The following is a 25709-nucleotide window of genomic DNA, read 5'->3' as shown; positions in this document are numbered from 1 at the left end:
AGTTTCAAGTAAGTGGAGGCAAGTTTGAGATGAAGGCAACAGTGCAAGCTGTAGTACAGAATTAGAAAAATTTTAGGTTGGTACTGAGACAAAGCAGTTCGGGTCAATTGGAGCAAATTGGGGAAGAAAGGTAGATAGTAGGAGGAGATGATAATAGGAAAAGATAGTAAAGACATAAAAGACGGCTTAAAACTGCATATGGGGGGTGGGAGGCGGTGGAGATGGCTCAGCAAACTCGAATACATATTTTTTATGTAGGAGCCTTGGGTTCAGTTGCTGAGTTCTAACCCCCACAACACATGGTTTTGAGAGCAATGCCTGGATTGGCTCCACTAGAACATAGATGTTCTTTAATGAGCTAGGCAAAGGAGATATATGAATTTAATGCCAAAAGCAGGCCAATGTTTTTTGAGAATTTTTTTAAGTAGAGAAATTACATGTATTAATATAAAATGTATTTTATATATAAAATATAAAATTATATATAATTTCTCTACTTAAAAAATTCTCAAAAACATTGGCTTGCTTATGACATTAAATATATATGTGTATATTTAGAGTTCTGCTTTAGGAAGATTCCTTTATGTTGTAATTGGGAAATGCTAGTCATGGTGATTACCTTGCAGGTATTAAAGTGTCCCCAATGAAATGGAATCAGGATGAATGTGCCGTAGTACCAGAAGAACACAATTTAGGGGAGGGAAGTAGAGCAAAGAGGTCCCAGATGGCAGAGGTTGCGTAGAGAAAACATAAAGGTCTGGTATCCTTCTTGTTGGTTGTTGGGTTTTGGTTTGTGGGTCACATCCAGTGATGCTCACAGGTACTCCTGGTTCAGTGCCTCATCTCTGAGCATAAATGCAGTGCCAGGATCAACCGGGTACTGATGCAAAGTATGTGCTCTAACCCTTTTGAGTTATCTCTTGAGCCTCAGCTATGGCAGTTGCCCCAAAAGCATAAAAATAACTTAATGGTAAAAATGCCTCAGATAGGAAAGGATCTGAAAATACAATGTTGGCCTCAGTAACGTTTTGCTATCTATAGAGCATTTTTGACACTTAAATAATTTATTTTCTTTCAGTAGTCAGTTTCTTTCATGCTGCTTTTACATGCTCATTTTGCTCATTGTTTATTGCTTCAGTTTAAGTTTTATCTTTATTTTTTTTACGCTATTCTCTAATGTTGGATTAACTGGATGCCATCACTCAGTATATGCTTTATTACTCATTGGTTGGAAACATCTTTGAATGTAGTACCTTGGATTGGTGTTTAGATCACATAATCTCCACCCCAGGGTGTGGTCTGGTTCTTCCCAATAAATATCCCAGAACTCAGGAAAATGCTCTCTTGTGTTACTGGCCTTCCTCACTGAGTTGCAGGCCTCCTAGGAGCGGAAAGCTTGTGTGTTCAAACTCCTGAACCCATTTCACCCTCTTCAGTATGTGTGGATTATTTCCTGCATCGGCATTGCGTCCAGACACGTGTGTCTCCAGTATCCTGGCTTTGGAACTTGAGGCTTTGTTCTCAGACTCTAGCTCCTTACTTATTATGTTGACTTCTTTTAATTTTCATTTTTAGTCCTGTTGACCTACACCTTTCCACGTAGTGTCATTTGTCTAGGCAGTCTTGTAAAATAGCAGAGAACACAGCCCAACTCTGGTGAAGGGGCGAAGTTCCAGAGAGATCACGTGGTAATTCAAGAGTCAGATGTAAAGCTAAAAGGCCAGGGAAATGGATTGAAGGGCTGGAGCTCATGCTTTGCATATGGGAGGCCTAGGTTTGATCTCTGACCTCAGGTGGTCCCCCCCAACACTACCAGAAGTGTCTCAAGCACTACTGGGTATGGCACAAAAATAGGGGGAAAATTAAATTTAAAAGATGTTCTTTTCTGGGGCCGGAGAGATAGCATGAAGCTAGGGTGTTTGCCTCGCATGCAGAAGGACAGTGGTTCAAATCCCGGCATCCTATATGGTCCCTTCAGCCTGCCAGGAGCGATTTCTGAGCATAGAGCTAGGAGTAACCCCTGAGTGCTGCCGGGTGTGACCCAGAAACCACAAAAAAAAAAAAAAAAAAAAAAAAGATGTTCTTTTCTAAAAGGAAAACTTGTTCTTTCTAATGGCTCTCTGCTTTTGTTCTATATCTCTTTTCTCTCTCCTAGCTGTCATTCTCTGTGTTCTTATTCCTTATGCAATTGCTCCTATTAGTTCCCTGTTTTGATATACCCTTCCACCTTCCTTCCTCAGAAATAATAGCAACTCCCATCTTTGTTTCTCAGTTCTCATATTTCTCAAAGTTGGTTTCACTCAACTCAATTTTCAATCCAACTCAGTATTTTTTCTAATTCACCAGTCTTTCAGCTTTGAGTAATAAAAACCTCAGATTGGCTGTAAAAATGAAGACTATTCTCTCCTATAGCATGATATCCAAAGGAAGGCAACCTTTAAAGTTGGCTGATGAAAGGCTCAACACTGACATCTTTGTATTTCCACTTTCTACCATCCTCCAGATTGGCTCTCTGTTTAGCAGAAGAGCTGTTGTTGCTCCAGGCATCACATCCAGCTATGACAGTATTCAGAGAAGGAGATAGTCATTTCTTCCTGTGACTTTTTTATTTATAAGAACTTTTTTCCTAAGTTATACTCAGGAAATGAGAATATTTTCCCCTCCTGTCTCATTGTCCAGATTTTCAGTTAGATTTATTTGAATTAATCAATTCTGTTGACAAAAAAAATTGTATCCTAAGGTATTTGTTGGTAAGGATAATGTGACTACTAAACTAAATATCAGATGCTGGGATGGAAATTATTTTCCTCCATGATGAATGAATCTTTAGATCTGGGGAAGAGGAAAGGACAAGAAAAAGCAATGCTAATTTAAAGGTGTATGTCCATATACTTTACTTGGAAGGTCTTTTTTTTAAATGAAAATTAACTAGGGGTATAGTTCACCAGTACAGCACTTTCCTTGCATGTGTAAAGCCCTGGGCTTGATCCCTTGCACTAGAAAAAAAAAAAGATATAATGATATGAAACAAAAGGAAAATTGCTGTGAAATTTTTATCAAAGAAAATTGGAGTTCTGTTACGATGAAATACAGTTGGGGCTGGAGCTATAGCACAGCAGTTGGGTGTTTGCCTTGGATGTGGCCAATCCGGGATGGACCCAGGTTTGATTCCTGGCATCCCACATGGTCCCCCAAACCTGCCAGGAGTGATTTCTGACCACAGAGCCCGGAGTGACCCCTGAGTGCCACCAGGTATGGTCCAAAAACCTAAATAAATAAGTGTTAAAAAAATAAATACAATGAACTACATTTATGTGTTGGTCAATTGTGTACCCTTTTATTCAGTTGTGATCTGGAAAAAAAGAGTACTGTGTATACATAGTATAAAACAAAACCATTTTGTAGGATAAATAAGAACTTCCCCAAAAGGCAGGACATTTGGGTACCCTGGGATATATCCGGTGTCCATTTCTTTTGGATCCATCCATTCTTATAGATACCATTTTTCCTTAGATCATCAGTGATGCATTGATGTCAGTGAAACAATGTTTCATGCTTTTGATGTAAAAAAATACTGAGTAGTGGAGCCTTAGAGATCACAACAGGCAAGGCATTTGTCTTGCACATGACTACCCTGAATTCGATTCCATGTACCACATGTGATCCTCTGAGCATCACCAGTAACCTCTGAATAAGTCCTGAGCACAGCAGGTATGAACCAAAAACAAATAAACAAAAAAACAACAAATTATTATTGTGTGCTATGTCCCTGAGTTTGATCTCTGGCCCAGAAGGAAGGAGGGAGGGAGGAAGAAGGGAGGGCGAGAGGGCAGAAAAATACCTGTCCACAATAAGCATACCATGTAAGAGTATGTAACAAGTAATCATTTTTTCCTCAGAAAAATCAGAACCTCAACCTGAGGGAGTACATATGCAAACCAAACTATCTGATAAGATTTTAAGGATTAATTTCTAGTAGGGCACATTATATTTTGCATCGTCTGTTTATCTTGCTCAGCTTATGCACACTAATTATCAAAATAATTTGACATAGTATACAAGCAAAAGTGTCCAAGGACAACATATGTTTGTTGATATATAAGATTATTTCTGGATCAAAAGGGAAATTAGAAACCAGAATTGCTCTTCATTTTCAGGTGGGGAAGTCACTGAAGAAGTAGAACACAAGCAAATAGGTTCTTTTTTTTTTTTTTTAAACATGTGGCCAATATGCATATCTGCAATTTGAGGAACATTTTCCCTTAATAAATGTTCTTGGAAAGAAAGGGAACCCACAAACATAGAAGGGCGAGGAAGCAGGATGGATGCCAAAGACAACTATATTCTTTTCTGCTTTACCTAGAGCCCAAGTGACCTTTGGGAAAAGGGACATTCAGATGTTTCCACAGGCCAATATTGCCTCCAGCATGTTCCACGAAGCTATGAATGCTCAAAGTAGAAGTAGTAAATCTTTCTCCAGGTGATTTACACTGCATATTAGTCAATTAGAGACCTTGAAAAGTTCCAAAGTAAAGGAGCATCTTCTTGTATTTCCCTAACTTAATGAAATACCAAGTCTCTTTTCACATAACATCTTGCAAAACACACTGAGGAACTGCTGAGGTCCAGTGGCAAAGTTCTGGAGTGAGAAATAACATCACAAAAACTTTGTTTTTACAGTAGCTCAATGATACATAAGATGGATTGGAAACATAAGAGAATAAAAGCCTAGAGTCTTGTTTAGTATTTGTTGAAATAAGTGGGTGTGAAGACAATGCCACTAATAGGATAATAGCAGTGAATATTTAACCATTCTTTTGCCAGAATTTATCAAACATCACAATATGCCTTATCACTGCTTTAGATCCTAGAGATGTAAAAGGGAAATATTCAAACTCCTTATGGAGTATATGTACATCCCAGAAGAGTATTTCATATATATATATATATGTATATATATATATATATATGTATATATGTATATGTATACACACACACACACACACACATATATATAAGTAATGTTTAATCTTCACCAAAAAAATTGAAGTTGATACAGTTTTAAAAAAGTCTGTTTTACAGCTGGGAAACCCAAAGCACAGAAAAGCAGCTTGCTAAGGTTAGACAGCTAATATGCAGTGACTTTAAATAATAGAAGCCAGGCATAATCTCTCCAGAGCTTATACTCAGCATTCTGCCCTCTGTCCCCTTAACCCTCCATCCCTGGGGAGGAATGAGAGGAAAGCACTAGACTAGTCCCAGGCAAACACTACATTAAGTCTTCTCCTTCCACAGGCCATCCAGTTGTACAAAATTCATGTGAAATAAAATTTCAGCAGACTGACCACATTACCATATGTGTTGATTGCTGGAAGCCCAGCTTAAGTTCTCAGAAATGCACAGTCCCCCAAACACAGAACCAGATACAAGCAACAAAAAATCTCCCTAGCTCTTTCTCCTTCTTTCTCTCTCCTCTCTTACTCACCTATCTCCCTCTCTCTCTCCCTCCTGCCCCTCTTCCCCCACACACACACACATTTAAGTTTGTTCTGCATAACCTTGTTCTTTCCCTTGTCTTCCTATGAAATGTTTTTTAAAGATTTTCCAAGTTTTTCAGGGGAAATCATATCAGACTGTTTTGCGCCACAGGAAAAGGTTACATCAGCATTAGCTGGTGTTGGGCAGACTGGAGCATGGGAGAAAGTGCGACAAGATTATAGGGGTTCTCTTGGGTTATTTCCGACAGCTTGGAACATTCTTGAAAGAGAATTGGGCTAGCTGTTAGGATATTTTAAGTGACCTTTTGCTTTGCTGCTCACAATAGACTGGGTACCTACAGAGTTGAAACAGGTCCCTCTGTGATGTCCAGCCTCTTACCTTAATCTTTCCTTTGTCTACCTTGACCTTAGACTTCAAAGCAGAGGAGGAAATAGTCCTAGGAATTTGCATATTTGGACTATTTTTTTTTCTATTTTCTGGTCTGGCATGTCAGCATCTTGGAAGTCATCACTCCATCCTAACAACAAGTAAAAAGCTGAACAAACAGAAATTCAACACTTCTTTGATTTTTTCAGAGAAGTATAGCCACAGTACAAACCCCTGATCCCATACTAGAGTGTTAGGCAAAAGCAGGCAGTCACTATTTGTCTAGAGCAGAACCCTGCAATAACTAGTGCTGGAGTAGGAAACCTGACAGCAGAGTTGCAGAAAGTTCTATGTGGACCCATCTAAGAGTGGGAAGCTCTAGGGAAGCCCACTTATGGGTGGCCCACTCTGAGTTTTAGCTCTAGGAATTCTACTTCTATAGTAACTGAGCAGCTATAAAATGACTCCAATGCTACAGTAAATAACAGTGCTGCAATACGAGCTCCCTTAGATTCCCACAGTGAATACTGTAAAAATAAGTTGTCTCCTGCTCCTCCTAGTATGGAGAAGGGAAAAACAAACCATTCTGAAATATGTCAGAGAATACACGTTCCACCCTCAGAGGAACCACTGAGTTAGACTAGATTCTAATTTATGGGGCTCTATTAGAATCTAATCAACCTGTGAGAAGAGAAATACCGAACTCCAGAACAGTCTAGGTGTTTTGTCTATGTACTAGTGGGTGGAGGTGAAAAGGACTAAGAATAAGCACTTAGAACATCCACAGCGAGAGGCAGAGTCTCAGAGACTATGGAGACTATGGAGTGACTCTCTTCCCCCTAAACCTCACCACTAAAGTCTGAGTTCTTTCACATAGTAAGACAGATTAGATTTTTGACAACAACAACAATAAAAAAAAATCACAAGACATTATAAAAGACAACAAGCACAGTTTAAAGAAACAGTAATATCATAATGAGTTTCATATGTGATGAGAATGTTGATATTAATAAACTGAAGTTTAAAACAACTTAAATTAGGGTATATGGTTTACGTGACACCAAACATGGCTTAGATGTATAAGGATGGTTCTGTGTTTAATCCTTGACTCTACATGTTCATCCAGCACAGCACTAGACACAGACATTGCCAGGAGTGGAGCCCCACCACCACCACACTCACACACAAAGATGCAGTATCCCTTTGATGGACTCAGTAATAGCTGAATATGGTTGACAGAAATTTCAAAGCTAAAAAAAAGGCAAAATGGAATAGAGTATGAAAACTCTGAGACAACTACGAGGTATAATATGCATAGTGGGGAAGAAGGAATAAAAAAAGGGGGACAAAAAGAATATTTCAGACTGAGAATTTACCCCCAGAGTAATGTTAGACACAAGCCATATATATCAGAAGTTTCAAAGAGCATCATCCTGAATAAATGTCAAAAAGCAAAAACTATAAGAATATTCAAACTGCATAGTCAGTATAAATTTTTTAAAAGAAGCAAGAAGAAAACAAGCACAACTAATAAGGAGAAAAGTCAAAGAATTATAGACAGCTTATTTACAGAAATTAGTGAGTTGAGTAGAGAAGAATATTTTAAGTGTTGGGAGAAATAATTTTCTCCAGTTGCATTAACTAGAAGATAACCAAATAAATCGAGATAAATTCAATATGATCCTTCACCCACAACCCATTGAATACTATTGCTAAAATTACGAACTGAGAACTCAGGGAGGAATGGATGAAACAAGGATGAAATTAATAGATTCAAATACTTCATGTGGGACTGGAGAGATAGAATAGCTAGTAGGGCACTTGCCTTGCACACAGTTGACCCAGGTTTGATCCTTGGCCTCTAACATGTCCCCTCACCCCATGCACCACCAGGAGTAATTCTGGAGAGCAAAGCCAGGAATAACCCCTAGCATTGCTGGGTATGACGCCAAAACAAAAATTAAATATTTTAGGAATACCATAGAATGTGGTATTGTGATGGCTTCAATGAGGCTAATATAGACCCAATATAGCATTAAATGATCTGAATAAGACCAAAGTGATTGAATGAGGATTGGAATCAAGATTTAGAAATGACTATGTATTATACCTAAGGCTTTTATTTTCCAAATGGTTCTCTCTAGGTAGCTAGACCACTGGGAGGGGTCAGAACCATGGAGAGTTCCAAACAGCTGGGCAGTTGCTTTAAATATGAATCTAAACTGTTGCTTTAGCCAGAGATTGATAGAATAAAGGCTTTTATAATTGAACACCTTGATTTGCTATGGATTGGAATCTCCAAGATATTTAAAAGGTTATTATCTCCACTTTCCCCATAGCCTCACAGAAATCTCAGTGGCACTTGAAATTTCAGTTCATCTTCTCTAACCAGCACAAGACCATCTTCGTTGCAATAAAGTTTTCATTAACTTCTGATGTTATAGGAAACCTAGGGGGTTCCTTCATATACTTGCATCTTCTCGCAAGGACCTTCCAAAGGCATGTCATTGCTCTTCAGTGTTATTTCTATTATAAAATTAGTCTTTGTTAGAGGCCAGAGAAATAATAGAGCAAGTAAGGTTTGCAAGCAGCTTAGCTGGCTTCTATTCCCAGCATCAAAAATTGTTTTTCTGAGCAGCACCAGAAGTGATCCCTAAACAAAGAGCCAAGAGGTGCCACTAGGTCTCTCCCTTCTCTCTCTCTCTCTGTCTCTCTCTGTCTCTCTCTGTCTCTCTCTGTCTCTCTCTCTCTCTCTCTCTCTCACACACACACACACACACACACACACACACACACACACACACACAACAAAAGCTTGGAAAAATTTTTTGTTTAAGATCCAGCTGACTAGTCTCCTCCTCCCTTTAATTTCAGAACTCTGGTTGCTTGCTTGCTGGTTTGTTTGTACTCATGAAACAAATCCTACTATTGATGTTTAGGGGGATTGTCTTTATTTTCAGAGCTAAGAGTAAGCCCTGAATTACCAGGTGTGACCTAAAAACAAACCAAGAAAGTATTATTGAGAAAGATTTAAGACTGTACCAGAGATTAGTCTCCTTCTAAATATTTAAAACTATTTATCAGTGGCTATTCTTGGTTATCTTAATAAAATAACAAATAAAAATTTGTGAGAGAGGTAAACCTAGTTTGTGGTGGTGAACTGAGCTTACACTAAGACTTAAATTTGTAGTTCAGACCTCATTCATCAGACTAATACAAGGTTAACTTCAGAAAAGTTTTCTGGTGTTTTGAATAGGGGAGAATTTTATCCTGGATGTGAATTTGCAGCTGATAACTTGCAAGTAAAAACAACATATAACAGAATAAAGCAGAACCATGCATTAAAGATAACTATGAGGAAAATATTGGTACCATACATAGGAATGTAATTAGTTACAAGGGAAACCAGAAAGTAATAACTTCCATTCACAACATATGGAATATGAAGCATAGGAGTGATATCCAGTTGGAAATATTTACTGTTTAGCTGCAACTTTTCTGTTGATTTCAAGAACAGAACAGCATTTGCTGATATTGTGACCAGTATAATTTTCTTACCTGCTCCCCTGAGCTCAATAACGTGGTCCCAGGTAAACTTTCTTGAGGAAAACTTTAAATTAAGTACATATAAGATATAATAATTGCTTTCTTTAAAAATCAGCTGCGATATCTTTTTTTTAAATATATTTTTTATTTAAGTAACATGATCATAGTTGGGTTACAGTTATAACCAGAACACCCCCCCTTCACCAGTGTAACATTACCCCCTCCCCCCTTTGCGACATCTTAAACTAATCACAAATTGATGATTTCTAAACTCCAAGATATTTTTTTCTTTTTTTTTCTTTTTTTTCTTTTTTTTTTCTTTTTTTTGTTTTTTTTTTTGTTTTGGGGTCACACCTGGCACTGCTCAGGGGTTGTTATTCCTGGCTCTAGGCTCAGAATTTGCCCCTGGCAGGCACAGGGCACCACATGGGATGCCAGATTTCGAACCACCGTCCTTCTGCATGAAAGGCAAACGCCTTACCTCCATGCTATTTCTCTGGCTCCCCCAAGATTATTTTTAGTATTGCTTTTTAAAATTATTCTCCCTATGCATGTACTAGAAATTATTGGTTTGTGTTATTTGAGTGGGTGAATTATACCTCAATAAAGCTGTTTTTTAAAACAACCATGCATTCATTCTTCTTTTATTTTTTGTTTTTTTGGGGCCATACCCAATGATGCTCAGGGGTTACTCCTGGCTATGCGCTCAGAAATAGCTTCTGGCTTGGGGGACCATATGGGACACCAGGGGATCAAACTGCGGTCTGTCCCAGGTTAGTGCGTGCAAGACAGATGCCCTACCGCTTGTACCACTGCTCCAGCCCCTGTGCACTCATTCTCAAGTAGATACTATTTTTTTTTAAAAATTTCCCTTCCCTTTGTTATCATTGTTACTTCTGCTGCTGCAGAAACCAGAGGTCACGATGCACTTGGTTTTTATGCTCTCATATTCACTTGCAGTGCTCATCAGGGTTGCATACTTTTACTTGTGTTTGCACACCTACTTGACTGGTATAGCATAGATCATAACTCTTTTATTAAGACTCCAGTGCCAGAATTGTGCTCAGGATCTGGATCAAACTCATATCCACATGCATGGAAGACAGGTGCTCTGGCACTGAATCATAGTCATGGACCCTCATCAAGTAGACATTATTTAAGGCATCCGGGGAAAGGCCGTTCTATAGCAGTGACAGAACTTCTGACACAAATAAATTACACTGGATTTAAAAAAAAGAGTGAGTCAGCCTGATGACTTTTTAGAATGAAGCCTCAAACTAGTTTTTAGAATAAAGGAAATGAAGTGCTTTTCCCCCTTGGTAAAGTCTATAAACATTATGTACTTCCATATCCAACCAGAGGATTCAGGAAATGTTATAAATTATGTAATAATTTCTCTATTAAGGGACATTTAAATTGTTTCTTAATTTGGGCTTTTTCAAATGGTGTTGCACCAAACATCATTATACACAAACCCTTGCAAACTTGCATATAATTCTGAGTCAGTACTAGGCCTTGGTTTTGATAGGTAATATTGAGAGATTTGAGTATAAAACTGGTCTGCTCTGTAATGAAACACTTTTATTATGTGTATAATTTAGAATCATCTGTTTTGTGGAAGCTACTTTAAGTTTGGGGTCATTTTAGCCCCTTGGTCAGCTTTGGTAAGGACTTTGGTATTTACTGAGTGATATGAGAAGCAGCCAAAATGGACAGAACACTAGCTTGACATAAAAATGTTTCTGAACATTTTTCTGGCTTCTGAGAAGCAGGAAAACCAGTTCAGAAGTAACTTGTTTTAGTTTGGATGCCACACCCAGTGATACTCACTACTTATCCCTGGCTCTGCACTCAGGGATCACTTCTGAAGCTCAGGGCTCATATGAGTTCATATGAGCTCATGGGGTCATACATGGTGCTGAGAATCAAACCCATGTTGGCTATGTACCCTTCAACAGATGAATAGCTAAGGAAACTGTGGTACATAATGGAGTATTATGCAGCTGTCAGGAGAGATGAAGTCATGAAATTTTCCTATATATGGATGTACATGGAATCTATTATGCTGAGTGAAATAAGTCAGAGGGAGAGAGACACAGAGTAGTTTCACTCATCTATGGGTTTTAAGAAAAACAAAATACATTTTTTGGTTTTGGGGTCACATCTGGCTGCGCTCAAGGGTTACTCCTCACTCTATGCTCAGAAATCACTCCTGGCAGGCTCAGGGGACCATATGGAACGCCCGGATTCAAACCACCAACCTTCTGAATGCAAGGCAAACGCCTTACCTCCATGCTATCTCTCCGGCCCCTAAAATACATTTTTACAAGAATTCCCAGAGACAAAAGAGAGGATGGCTGGAAGGTCCAGCTCATGGCATGAAGCTCACCACAAAGAGTGATGAGTGCAGTTAGAGAAATAACTACATTGAGAACTATCATAACAATGTGAATGAATGAGGGAAGTAGAAAGCCTGTCTAGAGTACAGGTTGGGGTGGGGTGGGGAGGAGGGAGATTTGGGACATTGGTGATGAGAATGTTGCACCTGTGAAGGGGGGTGTCTGTAGCATGAAATAATTAACGATGGGGCTGGATGGCGGTGGATGGAGGCCTTTGTGCTTAGGCCCCAGCCACGTGGCTTCATCCCCCATCCAGCTGGCAAGTTCCAGGCCCAGGTAGTCGGCGTAATCAAGACTCACTCACAGGCAGGCTTCAGGACGAATCATCTTTATTCAGGCCCTATTCACCACATGTGTGTGGCCTATCTCATAACCTTTTAAGCACTAGTTATTCTTGGCCCTGCATCTAAACTCCTTTCAGCCATCTTCCCTTTGGGCTCCATGCTGGTCAAAGACCAGAACACAGAAACCCAAAAGCCAGAGCGCCCAGCAGCGCAGAACGGGCAAAGAGCCAAAAGGGCAAAAAGCCAAAAAGGGCCGAATTCCCTTGGTCCAAGCCTTATCTACCTTTTCCCCGACCCCTCCCAGGAATGGGAGGGTCTAGCAGGTAAGGTTACACCTACTATCCGGTTTCCAAGACCCCTCCCCGAAATGGGTGGGTCTAGGGTCTTAAATAGGTACACCCACAGGTGTCCTTTACATGACTGAAATCCAACTACAATCTTATTTGTAATCAAGGTGTTTAAATAAAGATAGTAATTAGCACTCTACCCCAGGCCTTAAATGCTTTGTTCTTAACCCCTTGCAAGCTGTCTAATCTTGACCATCCCTGTCTCATTAACCAGTGACTCCATCTAAACCCCCTTCCACAATCAGTTCCTCAAATCTCTTTTCTACCTTTTATCTCTGTGTTATGGGAATCCCAATATTTAATGAAACCTCACTGCTGTAATATAGTTGTTTAAAATTTAGAGAACAAAGTATTTGGCATTTATCTGCTTGATGAAATAAATATTCTTTAGGAAGCAAAAGGCCAGAAACTCACTGGGTACAAATTATGAATGCAAGTTGGCACAGAATTTCCTCTTCTGTAGATTTCAAAGAATCAATTCCACATTCACTGACAGATCTCACTGACATTTTCCAATGTGTTTGGCTAATAGACATCCTTATTTATAGAAAAGCTTAAAGGTCCACAAATATTTGACTAGCACGTAAGGTTTTCTCTTTGAACTGTTGGTAATAATAGTGTGTGATGGACTTAAATTAAAAATAAAATAGGCCCAGAAATTCTTTCTGGCATATGCTTTAGGTCAGAGTTCTGCAGTACTAAAAGACCCTAAAGATTATATGTTAGAATCCAGTAAATTTTTTTTTCAGGGCCATCTCCAGTGGTGCTCAGGGGTTAGTTACCACTGGCTCTGTGCTTAGAAATTACTCCTAGCAAGCTTAGGAGACCATATGGGATGCTGGGGATCGAACCCAGGTCAGCTACATGCAAGGCAAATGCCCTGTGCTGTTGTTCTGGCCCCCGGTAGGATATTCTTTAAACCAGAAAATGGCATTTTTAGTGAGCGATTATAAAGGAATCGTCATTTGTCTTTTATAACTAACATTCTTAGAAAAATTGGCTAAGCAGTGATTAGATTTTTCATGGCTTAAAAATTCCTAGAAAGTTAATTGGATTCACCTTTAAATTTTTTCTGCTGATAGAAAAGGAACTAAACAAGAGGATAGAAAATATTGACTTAACTATAAAAAAAAATAAAATTTTTTCAAACTACCAACCTTCTGAATGCAAGGCAAACGCCTTACCTCCATGCTATCTCTCCGGCCCCTAAAATACATTTTTTCAATAATTCCCAGAGACAAAAGAGAGGATGGCTGGAAGGTCCAGCTCATGGCATGAAGCTCACCACAAAGAGTGATGAGTGCAATTAGAGAAATAACTACATTGAGAGCTATCATAACAATGTGAATGAATGAGGGAAGTAGAAATCCTGTCTAGAGTACAGGTTGGGGTGGGGTGGGGAGGCTAGGTGTATAGAGAGCTCCCTGATCTTTTTTCCTTCAGGACACCCTGTTTCCTTCCAGTCCAAACCCAGAGTTTCCCTGTGTGCATCTCTGAACTGGACTGGACATGGCTCAAAAAAATTAAATAACTAATTTAAAATTAGGTCATCTTTTTGGAGAAACTTCTAGTTAACAACTCTTGTTTTAAAATTTATAGCAATAAAATCTGCATTATCATCTGTGAAGTCATAGAACCATGTTCTAACTTTGGTGTCTAAAGAACTTTAACTAAAAAGATATAGAGATTAAAGAAAGAACAAAATCATGCTGTATGCAGTCACATGGATGGAAATAGAGGATATGCTAACGTGAAGTCTGTAAGAATGAAAGGGATAGGTACCGAATGATCTCTCATGTGTAGGACTTAAAGATACACAGCAAGGTCATAACAGGGCCAAAGCCAATACAATGGGAAAACTGATCCACACAGATTAATTGCTGGGGGTGTTGTTGAAAGTGAGAGGCATTGGGGTCCATGGCAGAAAGTGGGTACACTCATATGTGTAATGTTGGAATTTTGTGCATGCGAATCACTATTATGTTATTGTAAGCCACAGAATCTTTTATTTTTTTGCCTTACACACCGCTGACCCATGTTTGGTCCTTGGTATCCTTGGCATGTGCTCTCCCAAGCCTTACAAGAGTGGTTCCCAAGCACAGAGCCAGGAATAAGCCCTGAATACCGCTGGGCATGGCCAAAAGCAAACAAAACAAGGTTTTCTGAACTGTGTACTGTAGACCAATTGCTGTTAGCTGAAACTCAAGCTTTAACAGAATGTGAGGATTAGTGATAAGATATCAAGCTATATCTTAGAGTGTTGTATATTGAACTTTGTGTGTCAGCAGTATATGATTGTAGTGCCTTTGGGCTTCTAAGCCCAAGTGTAGTGATTAAAAACCCACGCTAATCTCTTTCCTGCTTGACTACACCTATGACGTAAACTAGCTACTTATACAACCTAGAGCCATTTAAGAGTTGGAGTTGTGTATATATAAAGTTCTGCCCTTTATCAAATATTAATTTCTTAAAGGCCAAAAAGAAATCTTTCATAATGTCTATTTATGTTCCTTTGTTATTTAGGATCATCACTAAATTTATAAGCAGAATTCATAAGCATTTTACATTTCTTTTTTTCTGTTGTCAAAAAATAAGAGAAACACATTGTTTTGTTTTGTTTTGGGGCCACACCCATTGATGCTCAGGGGTTACTGCTGGCTATGTGGTCAGAAATCACACCTGGCTTGGTGGGGGAGCATATGGGACGCCAGGGGATCAAACCGAGGTCTGTCCTCGGCTAGCATTTGCAAGGCAGACACCTTACCTCTAGTGCCACTGCTCTGGCCCCGAGAAACACTTGTATTAACTTCATAATTAAAGGCCTTTATGTCTATCCTTCAGTTGATTTTCTGTCATTCTGAATTTTCTTGTTTGAGCACATTATTGCTACAGGCTTGATGAAATCTCAGATCTTCTCCCTACAAGTACCAGGAGTAAGGACAGATGCTGCTGACTATACTAGGTCACTGGATATTGACCAAGCTGCTGTCATTTACTCTCTGTACTTCCTGTTGATCTTTTGGGTTTTGTCTATTTTCATCATCCATACTCTCCACCCACACATCCTAGCTTCTGATGTTTTCCATCTAGGATTTTGTCCTTGTGATCTTACTTTTGAATGAGAATTAGTTTCAGAACTGCCCCAATATATCTGACTTCTCTTTAGTCCTAAAATAAGTGCCTGAGGGAGTTATGTGCCAGAAATTAGGGGAAAAGAAAGAGATGAGATAAAAATAAATCCACAGGGAAATGTACATTTAAAAATGTCTAAGATGAGAGACAGGAGAGAGAGTACAGCAAGCAATGCACTTACCTTGCATGTGACCCACCTGTGTTTGACCTCCAGCACTCCCTATGATTCCTAGAGCCCAAAAGGAGTGATCCCTGAGCACAGAGCCAGTAGTAAGCCTTGAGTTCTACAGGGCATGGCCCCAAAAACAAAGTAAAAAATGTCTAAGTTGAACCGGTGCAGCACTTTAAAAAGGGGGGAGGGGGGTAAAGACTATCTTGGTAAATTATGCTACATGTATTTTACATAAGTTTAAAAACATTTTTAAAACATTGAAATAAATAGAACAAGAGGAATTTGTAGTCACATTTTTTTTTTTTTCTTCATAAAAATGATGTTTATTGAGGGGCCGGAGAGGTCGCACAGTGGAGGGTGTTTGCCTTGCACGCAGCTGTTCTAGGACAGATGGTGGTTTGAATCCTGGCAGTCCATATGGTCCCCAAGCCTGCCAAGGATGATTTCTGAGCACAGAACCAGGAGTAACCCCTGAGCGCTGCCAAATATGACCCAAAACACACACACACACACACACACACACACACACACACACAAGATGATTTTTATTTAAAGTATTACTGTTGAATTTAATATGTGTCAGACTTAAGAATAGAGTCAGTGTTTTCAGCATTAAAACATGCTGGGTTTTTGTTTTTTTGTTTTGGTTTGGGGGCCACACCTGGCAATGCTTTTACTCCTGGTTCTGCACTCAGGAATTTTTCCTGGCAGTGCTTGGGGACCATATGGGATGCCGGGGATTGAACCCAGGTCAGCTGCATGTAAGTAAGGTAAGCACCTTACTCACTGTACTATGACTCCAGCCATGTTGTTTTTGAGCTATCTTCTTTTTGGGGGGTTGTTGTTCATCTTAGACAACAGCAACACTTGGATTATTCCTGGCTCTGCACTCAGAAATCGCACCTGGCAAGCTTAGGACCATATGGGATTCCGAGATTCGAACCAGGATCCATCCTGTGTTGGCCCTGTGCAAGGCAAATGCCTTACCACTGTTCTAGTCAGCTATAACCAATTCCTTTATCCATTTGTCATTTTTTTTTGTTATCCTTGTTTGTTTTTTGTACCACACACTGTGGTGCTCAGGGCTTTCCTGGTTCTGCCACTCCTTTCAGACAAGTGACATTAGTGCTGTTATTTATGTACTAGGGGCACCCTGGTAAATATAAATACCACAGACTGGTAAATTATGGAGGATAACTTTTCATGAACTTGTTTGTCCAAGAAACTTGATTTGTTATTTAGCTAATTTTATCATTGTGCTTCACTGAAAAGTTTTTTTATTCAGATGGCTTGAGTTTTCTGTGTGAAGCAGTTCATATTTTCTTCATTGTTTTTCCCTTTCAATTTATCTGAAGAACTTAATGAAAAAAATGAAAAGAAATAAATTTGTGCTTTGATTTATCAATAAAGTTTGGACAATATCTTAAATCTCAAGTACCTCTGAAAATGCATCTTTATAGCCCTTCAGAAACAGTATTGTAAACCACAGTGCCTAAAAGGAAAAAGGAGAGAAAGAGACAGATATGGGCTGAGAGAGAGAGAGAGAGAGAGAGAGAGAGAGAGAGAGAGAGAGAGAGAGAGAGAGAGAAAGAGAGAGAGACAGAGAGAGAGAGAGAGTCCAACAGTGGAGGTGGAGGTCTGGAGGACTGGAGGGTAACAGGAAATTGGTGGCAGGAAATGAACACTGGTATTGGAAGATGTATGACTGAAACTTAACTATCAACTTTTAACACTATATTACACAGTGATTTTAATAAAATTTTAATTAAGGAAAGAAAGAAAGGGGCCCAGAGTGATGGCGCAATCTGTAAGGCATCTGCCCTGTGCACACTAGCCTAGGACGGACCGCGGTTCAATCCCCTGGTGTCCCATATGGTCCCCCAAGCCAGGAGCAATTTCTGAGCACATAGCCAGTAGTAAACTCTGAGCACTACTGGGTGTGGCTCAAAAGTATTAAAAAAAAAAAAGGAAACCAAATACTAAAACGTTTCCTTCAGCAGCAGCAGCATCTCATTCTCCAAATTTGGTGTTTGAATCATAATTCCTAAATATTGCATGATTTGGTACACCATCTTTGAATTGTTTCTTTGGATTGTTTTTTGTTCTGAAGAAATAATGGCTCACAGTATGAAGCTCACCACAAAGAGTGGTGAGTGCAGTTAGGGAAATAACTACACTAACAACTAGCATGACTGTATTAATGAGTGAGAGAAGTAGAATGGCTGTCTCAAATACAGACAAGGTGGGTGAGAGGGGAGGGGGCATTGGTGGTGGGAATGTTGCACTGGTGAAGGGGGGTGTTCTCCTTATGACTAAAACCCAACTACTATCAATCTTGTAATCATGGTGCTTAAAGATTTTATTAAAAAAATTATAATTACTGATTTCTTTTGTAAAAAATATTGAGGTTTTATAATCTCCAATAAAGTTAAACAGCTCTTATATAAAAATAAAAATTTGCATATGAAAATAGCTATCTAGATGTATTTATCTGTGTAAAGAATGTGTTAGAAGTGTGACCAGATTGCATTTATAAATATTACTATAACACTACTATAAATTGAGTAAATAGTGCACAACATTAGTAGTTCAGCGTAGAGTGACTCATTTATCAGTCCAGTCATATTCATTACTCAGAAATAATTCACAACAGACTTTGAGGTCCTTAGACATGATAAAAGTAGGTAGAATGAAAATACATATTTACAGAATCATCTGGAGTGTTTAATGCCATCAATATGACATCATCATCTAGTAGAATTAAATATTATTCTGGATACTCTTCTGTTCATTTGACATTTTTTAAAAGTCACTGCCTAGAGCCAGAAAAATAGCTCAACTGTTTGAGTGGGTGTTTTGCATAAGGAGGCCTAGGTTCAATCCCCACCACCTGGTCTCCACGCACCACCAAGAGCAGTTCCCAAGCACTGAAAACTCAGAGTACCACTCCTGAGTAGCCCTTGAGTTTGATGGGTCTGGCCACAAAACAAACAAACAAAAAAGATCATTGCCTAAAAGTAAGTCTGGGATGGTTGGTGTAATGTCATTACATATATTGAAATCAGTGGGAAAGCTTATCTATTGTTTTGGAATTAAGAGAGTTTATATTGTTCGGACAGCATCTTACCTTGTCTATAAACCAGTATTGCCTCATAACATCTATTACATAGTTCCTTCAAGACTGATTAAAGTTTTTATTATTTAACCCCCTTCCTCATGTGATTGTATATGTGTATACATTAGGGACTAGATTTTATTTCTTATTTTGGGGAAGGATTGGATCACACCCAGTGACACTCAGGGATTACTCCTGGCTATGCGCTTAGAAATCACTCCTGGTTTAGGGGACCATATGGGACGCCAGGGGATCGAACCCAGGTTCGTCCTGGGTCAGCCACGTGCAAGGCAAATGCCCTACCACTGTGCTATCACTCCAGCCCCCAGATTTTATTTCTTGTGGCTCTCACTTCATTCCCATACAGGTGCTAAGCTTGGGAGTTGAATTTTTGCTTAATAGAACTGTACCGCTTATTAACATAGAGATCACAGTTTGAAAATGCTTTGAAATGTAAATTAGAACAGTTCTCTCACCTACCTAAAATCATTCAGTGGTTTCCCAATATTTCCCAAAATACACCTCTTAGGCTTATAACTTCCTGATGAATTTTACTCCCATTTCTGCAGATTCTTCTGTGCCTCCCCAACCCGTTTTTCTTTTGTGCCTTCTCTCTGGGTCATTCCAGCTCTCACAGTAAACATTTCTCTGAGCTCTTTCTCCTCAGCTGGAATGAATAGTGTTTTTCTATAAAAGCCTCCCTATTCACCTCCAAATGACCTCTAAAATGACCTTTCCCCTGATAGTTTGTAGCTGTTCATCCATTTTCCTATATACTGATTTGATTTTAGTGCATATTTTTATTTATCTTTTGCTAAATGTAAATTGAAGTTTCAGGAGGGCAAAGTGTTGGGCCTTGTGACCGACCCAAAGAAGTTCCTCCAGATTTTGGATGTATGAGTGACTCCTATACTTTAAAGTCACCATCAAGTTTCACCTTCTTCTGTCATTGGATTGAGAATGGAAACCTCACGTGCTGAGATGGCCTTGAAGGAGTGGTACAACGGAGGGCATACTACTCCCAAGTATCTACTCTGTGCATTATTGTTATGTAGTTTATTTTATTCTAATTTATTTCATAGTGTATGTATATTTGAAAAATAAGTCCAAGTATTTGACCAAATCATTGTACATGCTTGTTTCACAAGCCTTCACTTCTCCTCTCCCATTAAATAGTTCAAAATTGGAGATAGTTTCTAATGGATATTTAGTGTTATAAGTACTAAGTGTTATATTTAAGTGTTAATATTTTAAGTATTATAAGTACTCCAGGATACCGTAATTTATTGTTATGCAAGAAGGTAAAAGCAGTTGCTATAGATGGACAGAAGCCAATAGAATAGATGCGGAAATAAAAAAATTTTTGAAAGTTTTTTTTATTTGTCATCAAGTTGGAATTTCTGTGTGAAGCAATTCAAGTACAGAGAGCAAAACTGGATGTTTATAATTGTGAGATCCAATTATAAATTACTAAAGTATAAATTATCAATCACAAATAAATTATTAAAGTCACACCATACTGACTTTAGAAATAGCATTCAAATTCAGACTTGGATAACTCCAGAACTTATCTCCACCATATTTTGAAATCTTCCTGGTAAAAGATTTTACTTACCATATTTTTCACTCTATAAGATGCACCTGACCATAAGACGTACATAATTTTTAGAGGAGGAAAACAAGAAAAAAATATATTCTAACGCAAATGGTGTACTAAAATATTTAATAAGCTCAATGCGAGATGCTGTCAGAGATAGTGGGCCTGCGAGGCTGAAGTATATTTACAGTACACTGATCCACAGCTGGTTAAACTTATTCACCTAACATTTTTTTTACATCAGAAAATAATAAAACATTTTAAAAATACTTTTTATTAATATAAAAAAAACAAGTCTCAGCAGCAATCAAATAGTCTTAAATGAAAGCTCTATATATGACAGTGAAAGTGTATTAACCTGATTACTCGTTCTATGTAGTATGTCTGCTCAGTAAGGGGGTGTAACACTATAGATGTCAAGTGGTTAGTATATTCTCTCCTCCCCTGAACTCAGGTTTCAGCTCCAGCCCTCATTTGCTCCATAAGATGCACAGCCATTTCACCTATCTTTTGGGGTGGGGGTAAGTGCATCTTATGGTATATGTTTTATTTAAAACATAGGAAATTTTTTATTATTTATTTGCTGACTATTATTGTCATTAGTTGTTATAATCTGTTGGCTCCTATGTAGGTGTTATAAATTATTTTAGAAAAGTTTTACTCTTTTTGCTTTTATTGATTGCTGAAAAGTGGCCCACATAGATATAGAAATCAACTATAAATAATCTCAAGCTTTAGGAACTAGAGGCCAGAGAGGTAGTACAGAGAGAATAAGATATCTTCCTTAGGGGCCGGGCGGTGGCGCTAGAGGTAAGGTGCCTGCCTTGCCTGCGCTAGCCTAGGACGGACCGTGGTTCGATCCCCCGGTGTCCCATATGGTCCCCCAAGCCAGGAGCGATTTCTGAGCGCACTGCCAGGAGTAACCCCTGAGCGTCACCGGGTGTGGCCCAAAAACCAAAAAAAAAAAAAAAAAAGATATCTTCCTTACAAACGGCTAACCCAAGTGTGACCCCTAATAATACATTTGATCCCTGAACCCTACCAGGGATGATCCCTGAGCACAGAGTTAGAAATAAGCCAAGGACTGTCAGGTCTGGTTCCAAAACCAAGACAAGCAAACAAAACAAAACTAAACTTAACCTTAGTGACTGGAACCAGGAATGGAACTCAGGTTTAGAGCATTTGCCTCTCAAATTAGAGTCCTGGTTTTGATCCTTAGCACATCAAGGACTGGAGAGGTTGTTTATGGACTTACAGGCTTATGTTTTGCATACAGTGTCCTGAGTTCAAGTCCCAGTTCCTCATATCATCTCCCCCAGCACTACTGGGGTCCCTGTCAGAGATAAGAGGGGGTAAAGAAATGCTGATATCTACTAAGCATTCTCCCCTTTCCTCTTGTTAGCTCTTCTTGCTGCTACAATGGTGCCTGGGGTCAAGCACACTTGGTTGTAGTCCTTGCAGGAATCACTAGCTGGGAGGCTCACTGTGAAGTTGTGCCTCTGGAGAATTTACTGTGGCCCCAGAGATCACAGACAGCAGCCTGCCAATTTCATAGTCTGCATATGCTGCTGGTGGGGCGGGATGTGGGGGGAGATTGGGGATTCAATACTTGGCTTCAGGTCTGAAGGCCATTGCTCTACAATTCTTTGCCCTTAAACTACATCTGAATGTTCTGAGCATATAATTTATTGAGGACTTAGTGATTTGGAGAGACAGCATAAGGGCTGGAGCACATACTTTTTATGCCAAAGCCCTGGGTTCGTTCCCCTACATCACATGGTTTTCTCTACACTACTAGGTGTGTCTCTTTATAATAGAAAATAAAATATAGACTTATTCTCTATAAATGCACAATGCAAACACTGATAAATTATGCTGTAAAACTTAAATCCATATGCCTTGAACTCCACCTGTTAGTGCTTCAACTAAATTTAGGGGTTGGTAAAAGATGACTTGATTTTTTTGAGGTTGAGTCATTGTAAGATGATGTGACTTAGAAGATGTAATGAAGTTTATAAAAAAAAAAAAAGATGAATTCAGTCTTGATAACACTACAGTGGAAAAAGATCTGTGTAGATGTATATAATTAAATGTTGAAAGTTTAAGTGCACTTGGCAAATCTGGAGATTATTTCTTTAAAAATTCTAATGAATGAATATAACCCCAGGACAATTTCTTAACCCTGATTAAATCTGAGGTTGTATAGATCCCTTGAGAGTGTACGAAAATTTTTACATCTGTGTTTATATGGAAGGATAACTTTCATCTATGAGCAAAAGGTGCTGAAGCGTATATTGACTGAAATGAATGAAGAGGCCTCCTGTGACAAGCACTAAATGAGGAATATGAAAGAACTGACACCTTTCAGCTGGGAATAATATAAATTAAAATTTATCCACTAAAGATTATAATTTAGTGCTGAAGGGATAGCATAGCGGTAGGGCGTTTGCCTTGCATGCAGCCGACCTAGGACAGATCCTGGCATCCCATATGGTCCCCCAATCCTGCCAGGAGCAATTTCTGAGCATAGAGCCAGGAGTAATCCCTGAGCATCGCTGGGTGTGGCCCAAAAAAACAAAAACAAATTTACAATTTAGATAATTCTCTGAGAGGAATATATGATACGGAAACAGAGCCAAAGATAGATTGTGGTAGTTGTGTATGGTTAGAAGAGAAAGAATAACAATCACTGAAAGATATGGAGAAAATCAGATAAGCAGAGTCAATAGGGAGAAATGTTTCTTTGGGGAGCCAAGTCACTATAAAATATAATTAAAAGTCTATAAAAGATGAGAACCTCAGGTCAGAGAGAGAGAGTACAGTGAGTGGGGTTCTTGCCTTGCACATAGCCAACTGGGTTTGATCCCCAGTACCATCCCCCAAGCCATGCCAGAGTGATCCCTGATCACAGAGCCAGAGGAAGTTCTGAGCACCCCTCCAACCCCAGAAAATAAAGATAACCTAAGAAAGTTGCTGTTTGGGTTTCTTACATTGTCAGAATCTCATAACTCTTTCCTACTAGCCCAATTTGATTCAATGTTTTCAATAGAAAGAAATGTCTGCAGATAAAAAAAAAAAAAAAGTCTTCTTTAGCAATACAGTCTAAGTATCATTTAGTGTAGCACTTCTGGGGAGATATTAATAACAAGCAAAGGGCCAGAGAGATAGCACAGCAGTAGGGTTTTTGCCTTGCGCACAGTGACCCAGGACGGACAGTGGTTCGAATCCCAGCGTCCCATATTCTCCCCTGAGCCAACCAGGAGTGATTTCTGAGTGCAGAGCCAGAGCACCGCCGAGTGTGGACCCCCCCCAAAAAAATAACTATCCAAAAGATACTCATAGGAAATATGTTGTTTTTCCTTCAGTAAGTCACGTTTGCCCAAACATCCAACCCTTTCTTAATATATTTCTCAGTTCATTCAGTGGAGAAATGAGACTCTAGTTTACTTTTAGGAACAGAATTTCAATTTTCATGTGTGACAGTATTTTTTTTGTTTGTTTGTTTTTTGGGCCACACCCGGCAGTGCTCAGGGGTTACTCCTGGCTGGCTGCTCAGAAATAGCTCCTGGCAGGCTCAGGGGACCATATGGGACACCGGAATTCGAACCAACCAGCTTTGGTCCTGGATCGGCTGCTTGCAAGGCAAACGCTGCTGTGCTATCTCTCCGGGCCCGTGTGACAGTATTTTTATTTTATTTTATTTTATTTTTTTGAGGGGAAATGGTGAAGGGGGAAGGGAGGAAAAAGGAGAAAAAAGGGGGAAGGGGGAAAAATAAAAAAAAAGCGAGACTGTCAGTATTTTTTTTTTTAATTTTTATTTTGATCATAGTGGTTTACATAGTGTTGAAGCAGTCATTCTGAGGATAATTTGACTATTCTGACTGCAAATTCTGTCTACTTTTTTGTAAATAATTCTTCTTCCCCCCCCCCCCATAATACTGATGACTGCTATGTGCTCTATAAAAGCAACAGGACATTTTGAAGAAATGAACTTTGTCTTTAATAACAAATAGAGAAGAACATCCTCTTTTATATGGAAAGTTCTAACATGTAGAACAGCACACTACAGACAGGTGAGGGAAAGGACCGAGGCACCATCTATGAGAAGACTTTTCTATTTGATTCTGGGCCATAAAGATATTCTGTGTGTGGTGCATTGTCGGGGGAATGCAGAAGACATTGATAGGGCCTCTCTCCTTTATTTACCTGAAGGTATCTATATTTCCTAAAACATTGTAATGTTCCAGTTAAGACTGCATATACTCGCATGTCCATGCAGCAACTTATGCATGCACACTAGACATTTTAATTTAGATCATTCAAGTAAGAACATGTTCTCCTTTACATGATGAGGCACTGTTCGAGGACAAGGTGCCATTTGACCAGGATTTTGAAAGGATTGTTAAGAGTATCCCCAGGAATACAGTAAAGAAGCTTGATGAGTAAAATCAGCAATTACACAATTTTTCTGGTTTCAGATTCGAGTACAAAGTGCATGTAATCAGGCAGGTTGATTAAATAATTTCCCCGATTTTCAGCTTCTGAGTTATATAATGAGAATTCGGATTATATTTACTATGGAGGGTTTTTAGGAAAATTAACTGAGACACTATAAACCTACATTGAAAACTGTTAGGTGCTGCAGAAGTTATAAATTTTATAGTAAATATTGAAGTAAAAGGATTGGAAATAGTAGAGAAAATGTTGAAGAATATTGACTCACATAGACTACTGAAAAATAATCTTAACTATAAAATTTGGAGATCTGTGCTTTTTATCTCTTTTTCTCTCTTTCTCTCTCCTCTATTTCTCTTTCCCTCTCCTTTCTTTCTCTGTCTTCCCATATCAGAAACCTTCATCTGCAGGTGAAAGTTGTATGAGTTGTAATTCTCAGTTTCATTGTGATCAGTTAAACATATGCAGAATTATTTTTAGTAAGCTAATTTAATAGAGATGGTAACATCGCACAAAGATAGCTAGTGTAGGGCTGGAGAGGTGGTAGGGTAGGGAGATGGAGGTAGGGTGTTTGCCTTGCATGCAGAAGAATGGTGGTTCAAATCCCGGCATCCTGTATGGTCCCCAAGTCTGCCAGGAGCAATTTCTGAGCATAGAGCCAGGAGTAACCCCTGAGCGCTGCCGGGTATGACTCTACCCCCCCAAAAACAAACAAACAAACAAAAAGATAGTGTATTTTTCAAAATGCATTTATTTAGAAAACATAATCTTTTTTTAAATATCTTCCCTATCTTTAT

General features: G+C 39.0%; 1 protein-coding gene across 1 annotated transcript in view; it reads left to right on the top strand.

Moving 5' to 3' along the window:
• SIK2 (salt inducible kinase 2) overlaps positions 1-25709 on the top strand; it is a 131781-nt gene that overhangs the window by 54783 nt on the left and 51289 nt on the right. The gene's annotated exons all lie outside the window — the stretch shown is intronic.

The sequence above is a fragment of the Suncus etruscus genome, chromosome 8 (genome assembly GCF_024139225.1).
Source record: "Suncus etruscus isolate mSunEtr1 chromosome 8, mSunEtr1.pri.cur, whole genome shotgun sequence".
In the NCBI taxonomy this organism is placed as follows: Eukaryota; Metazoa; Chordata; class Mammalia; order Eulipotyphla; family Soricidae; genus Suncus; species Suncus etruscus.
The sequence above is the reverse complement of the archived record's forward strand: the minus strand, read 5'-3'. Positions and strand labels throughout refer to the sequence as shown.